Source organism: Sinocyclocheilus anshuiensis, unplaced genomic scaffold (genome assembly GCF_001515605.1).
Source record: "Sinocyclocheilus anshuiensis isolate Anshui unplaced genomic scaffold, SAMN03320099.WGS_v1.1 scaffold990, whole genome shotgun sequence".
NCBI classification, from domain to species: domain Eukaryota; kingdom Metazoa; phylum Chordata; class Actinopteri; order Cypriniformes; family Cyprinidae; genus Sinocyclocheilus; species Sinocyclocheilus anshuiensis.
In genome coordinates this window covers 295,566-301,576 of record NW_015539926.1, presented here as the reverse complement: position 1 = coordinate 301,576, position 6,011 = coordinate 295,566, and the positions used below count along the sequence as shown (strand labels likewise).

At 34.1% G+C, this 6,011-nt stretch overlaps 1 protein-coding gene across 1 annotated transcript in view; it reads left to right on the top strand.

The window, feature by feature from the left end:
• Window positions 1-4,625: 4,625 nt before the first annotated feature.
• The window catches only part of sulf1 (sulfatase 1), a 106,806-nt gene continuing 105,420 nt past the window's right edge, over window positions 4,626-6,011 (top strand). The window contains exon 1 of the mRNA XM_016483773.1: window positions 4,626-4,876. The gene's annotated coding sequence lies outside the window, so the exon portion shown is untranslated. The remainder of the gene's footprint in view (window positions 4,877-6,011) is intronic.

Genomic DNA, 6,011 nt, shown 5'->3' with positions numbered 1-6,011 from the left:
ATAATTTTTAGATAAAAAGTTTCAATTGCTTTTTTTTTTTTTTTTTATTTTGTGATGCAAGCTGCATCTATCTATCTATCTATCAAAAAAGATGCAATTGCCTTTTTGATTTTGTGATGCAAGTTGCATCTATCTATCTATCTCGATTTCAATTTTTCCTTTCTCTTTGGAGTGTTACAAGCTCTTGGATCCCAGGCAATCAAATGCCTCGTTTATAATGGGTTTTAATGTTTTTGTCTCGTCGCTCCGGCCGCACAGGGCATCACAATATCGTAAGGGGCTTAACATTTCCATCACACGCTTGAGGTATTCGGCCAATCACAACGCACTGGATAGCTGGCCAATCAGAGCACACCTCACTTAAAAATCGATGCGTTTCAGAAAGGCGGGGCATAGAGGAGAAACAATAATGTACAGTATGTGGAAAATAATGTGTTTTTTTTAACCTTAAACCGCATAAACATTTCATTACACCAAATAAACAAAATAATGTTCTTTTTAGCAACATCATAAGACCCCTTTAACTTAGATGATTTGCTATTTTATAATGTTATTTTTTTTTTATTGAACGAACACATAATTGTATGATAAAAAGTTGCAATTGCCTTTTTATTTCATTTTGTGGTGGACACAAAAAAAAGTGAGATATACACAAGAAAGAAAGTCAGAGTTTATATCTTGCAATCCTTACTTTTTCACAGATTTGCAAGACAAAAGTCTGAATTGTCAATTTGCATTAACTTTTAGATGATTTGCTACTTTCTAATATTATTTTTTAATGAATAAACACTCATAATTGTGAGATAAAAAGTTGCAATTGCCTTTTTATTTTTTATTTTAGGGTGTACAGAAAAAAATGTGAGATATAAATTCAAAATTATGAGAAAGTACCAATTTTTTTAAAGATTTGCGAGAAAGAAGTCTGAATTGTGAGATATAAACACAGAATTGCTAGAAAAAAACTGTGAAATAAAAAAATTGCAATTACCTTTTTTTTACTTAGTGGAAACAGGTTTTCATAGCATACAGATGCATTAACTTGAAATAATATGTAAATTAAACAAATCAGTATTATTTTACAAGGTATCATGGAGACTTGCAAACAATTGCCTCAGCTTTAAGTATGACTCAGGCCTGCCATCCACCAGAAATGTACAATAAAATGTAGTGTGCAGATTCTACACTATTTTTTGGGTGACACATGAGGGTCAGGAAATTATATGCTAGCGGCTCAAAGGATTATATAAATGTCAACACTGGATTTAAATGTCTTCATGGACTTATGATATAGTCAAAGCAGCCACACCCAAATCAAAAATCTGATTCCTGGGGTCTTTAGCCCCTGCCAAACCTCAAACCCTTTTTCACACTCCACTCTCAAACAGGATGTGGTTAGTCTGTCTTGGTCCAGTGCTACAAAATGAGTAATTCCATTAAAAGCACTATGAACAAATCTTCATCAGTTTCCTGTGTAAAATGAAAGATTTCATTGATACAGTATGTCTACCATCCCATTCTGATATATCCCCGCAATGGGAGTCAGGAAGATGGGAAGTGCTTGAACGGAAACATGACTCAAACTTGCCATTACAAAAGAGTGAAAAAAAGAAGGGGATTGAGAGCATATTTCAATTTTGAGATTTCAGTTTTGAACTAATAAATGGTAGCATGTGTGCCATTTCACAAGAGACTCCCATGCAAGCCTTAATGTCATGATATTTTGTCTATCTATCTATCTATCTATCTATCTATCTATCTATCTATCTATCTATCTATCTATCTATCTATCTATCTATCTATCTATCTATCTATCTATCTATCTATCTATCTATCTATCTATCTATCTATCTATCTATCTATCTATCTATCTATCTATCTATCTATCTATCTATCTATCTATCTATCTATCTATCTATCTATCTGTCTACCTATCTATCTATCTATCTATCTACACTATATGGACAAAAGTATTGGGACACCCCCTTCTAATGAACAGGTTTGACTACTTTAGTAATTTCCATGAGTACAAATCTTAATGATTAATCATGATATTCTAGGGAATTGTGTCCTTCTATCTATCTATCTATCTATCTATCTATCTATCTATCTATCTATCTATCTACCTATCTACCTATCTATCTATCATGTACTATATTTATATATTATTATGCATTAACTTTTGATTTACTATTTGTTTGATTTTTATTGTTTTTAAACCATTTTTATTAATTGTATTGGAATTTTTTGCATACTTTTACTATTGGACATGTGCCTCTATCTCTGTACTATATTTACATTTTTTTAAATGTATATATACATTTATATAATTTTGTTTGAATTTATTTGTATTATTTTGATTATTGTATTTGATTTATTTTGTTGCATTAAACTGACATATCCAGGTCTAAAAAGGTTAAAAAAAAATTATATAATAATAATAATAATAATAATAATAATACATATTATAAATAATATTAATATTTAAACAAAAAAATTACATATAATTGTTCTACCATCATTGGATTACTGCAGAATTTCCCATGAACAGATATACTGTCAAAGTCTCCAGGCCACCCAAGAACATTATGTAGTTTCACTCTTTTTCCCATCTCTCCCTCTCCTGAAGGTTTTGGACCACCACCAGTGGTCAGCTGACTGGCCTCCACTCCTTTTATTTACGACTGAACTAAGACAAATTAATCCCGACATAAAGCACAAATAAATCTATGGTCGGTACAAGTATGCTTTGAAGCAGTATGCAGGACAGCTTCTTCTCCTTCTGTTTCCATTGTGTGTGTAAATGCAGTTAAACTGTTTTCAAAGCCAGGCCGAGGAGCTCTCATAACTGTGGAACTTCTGTTCATTAGGAAGTCATCCAGCGTCTGCGTTTGAATGGCATCTTTTTGGAGAGCCAGCTGTTCCTTCTGAAGAAAGTCTTGCTTAAAAGTCTTTGCTGTTATCCATCCCCATGCAAAACAAATTATTCAGCTGCACATAGTCAAAAGAGGATATCAGCCTGTTTTTTTTCAATGAGTTCTCTTTTTTAATTTTCAATGCTTGATTTGTATCCATTTGACCTCTCAGAGATCTAAAGGCCTCAGAGAACAGGTTTCATCTGACCTTTCGATAAATGAAAAACATTGCTTGGTTCTTTATTCCCAGAATGTCAGAACAAAGAGAGGCATGAGTGAAGCATTATGTGGCAGGATCTGCTCTGATGGTATTTCCTTGAGACAAACCCCGAAAACAACCAGCAGAACAGGTAGGGACACAGGCTTTGGCTATACATGTGCTGTCAATTAGGGCTCTGAACTAAAGTCAACAAAATCACTGAGGGAGGAGAGGCCGGGGTAACATTTTTCACATTTACCCTCATAACTCAGACTACAACAAATCTACCTTCCATCTTTTGGTATAAGCAACATACATGTGTGCCAACAATAACAATAGCATTACAATATTTACATTGAGAAGGATTCATAATATTAAAAACGTATATAAAGACAAAAATGTGGTCAAGACCAGTCTTCAGCCGTTATTCCATAACTAATATTGCTCATAACTTCATCAAAGACAAGAATTTTTAAACCCCTTAGCATTCCTGGAAAATTTAACTAAGCAAAAAATAGTACTACAGGCGGTACGTTGGAGCACTAACAGGTTAAGCACATTTTTAGGAAAATAATCAGTTGTACACATTTATTTCATCTATCTTTCATAGATCATCTATACACTATATTTATATATACGTTTTAATAATTTATGTTTTTTATATTTTTATTATATTATTTTACTATTAGATAAACAAAAGATCATTAAAGTATATGTATATATAGTATTTTTTTCCACCAATTAATCTATTAGTTTTTTATTTCAGTTTTTAACTCACAGTCATAATGAAATCAGCCAATATTTAGACAACAGAATTTTCAAACAGTAAATAAATAATCAGTTTAATTAATCACAGTGTCTATCTATCTATCTATCTATCTATCTATGTTTATATATTAATTTCATTAATTTATGTTTTTTATATATATTTTTTATTTTATTATTAGATAAACAAAATGTTATTAAAATATTATATAGTATTTTGTTATTTTTAATTAATTAATATTATTAGTTTTTATTGATTTGGAAAAAAAAATTGTTTAAATAATATTTATAATTTAGTTAATTTATTATCCATAACCTTACAGTCATAATAAAATCAGTCAATATTTAGACAACAGAATTTTCAAACAGTAAATAAATAATCAGTTTCATTAATCACAGTGTCTGTCTGTCTGTCTGTCTGTCTGTCTGTCTATCTATCTATCTATCTATCTATCTATCTATCTATCTATCTGTCTATCTGTCTGTCTGTCTGTCTATCTATCTATCTTCTGGTAGAAAGAAAAGTTTACATCAGTCTAGTCTATAGTCTTTTTTTAAGCATGTCTCTGGTCTCCACTATTTGTGAACTATAATTTTGCAACTCTTTCTACAAATAGATTGTATTTGTTCAGGTAGGACACAAACCAGATAGCGTTGATATTGGAGCTTTTAAAATGGCTGCCATTCACTTAATTAGCTTCAAGCTAACAATCCACTGAGAGGGGCAGCATCATTAATGTTTTGTGTAGCAGAGGTGGGGCATGCAATCCACCTGCCTTAAGGCAGATAGAACAGATAATCAACGAATCCTGAGGATTTCCACTCTAATTGGGCCATTATTTGGAAAAGTGGAGGAAGTTTATCAAGCTTTTAAAAGAAGGCCTTTTGGCTGAAGTAGCATGGTGGAGAACTAGCCCTCCAGCTAACTGATTTACTGGAAGTATTGACCAATCACAGCTGCCTAGATGATTGTTTGAGGTCCTGCTCTAAATGTCTTAAGGTGAGTCATATTTCAGTAACAATGGGAATTTCTTTATATTGGAGTACGAGAGCTGTTTTTGAGCTAAATAAGTTAGCCTCTCATAAAGGTATTTTGTTTTATCTTCCAAAGCGACTTATATTTTGAGCAATAGTTACTTATATTAACTGCTAATTCACTGTTGATATGAAAAATGGAAAGATGGATCTTAATTTAATTTTGTTCAATGCAAGTCATTACAATTGTTGATGTTGTTTAAGTTAATTAAGTTTTTTCAACTACTTCATTGATTTCTGCAGCATGGAACTTTGACTGTGTGTGTGTGTGTGTGCGTGCGGCGCGTGTCACTTCCAGTCATTCTCCACAGCCATTCCCAGTGTGGTAGGACTCTGTTTACCAGAATATATTAGTCATTAGATGTCATCTTACTGCCAAGCTATTGAAAGAGACTGTTGTTCCTGCTAGCTTTGCCTATTGAATTGAGTGTTTTTTTGTTTTTTGTGGGTTGACCAAGGGAGGTTTACTTGTTAAACTACCCAGTCAACAATTTGATCTCACAATGATGTCACCATGAGCTCACACGATTCTCATGGTGTGGTCACAATGTGTGTGTCACAGTGAGCTAAAAGTGTAACCACACAGCGCACTCACTGTGTGCTCATACTATGCTCCCAATGTGAGGTCACTGCACACTCACTGTATGCTCATACTGTGGTCACAATGTGAGGTCACTGCACACTCACTGTGCGCTCATACTGTGGTCACAATGTGAGGTCACTGCACACTCACTGTGCGCTCATACTGTGGTCACAATGTGAGGTCACTGCACACTCACTGTGCGCTCATACTGTGGTCACAATGTGAGGTCACTGCACACTCACTGTGCGCTCATACTGTGGTCACAATGTGAGGTCACTGCACACTCACTGTGCGCTCATACTGTGGTCACAATGTGAGGTCACTGCACACTCACTGTGCGCTCATACTGTGGTCACAATGTGAGGTCACTGCACACTCACTGTGCGCTCATACTGTGGTCACAATGTGAGGTCACTGCACACTCACTGTGCGCTCATACTATGGTCAATGTGAGGTCTCTGCACACTCACTGCGCTCATACTGTGGTCACAATGTGAGGTCACTGCACACTCACTGT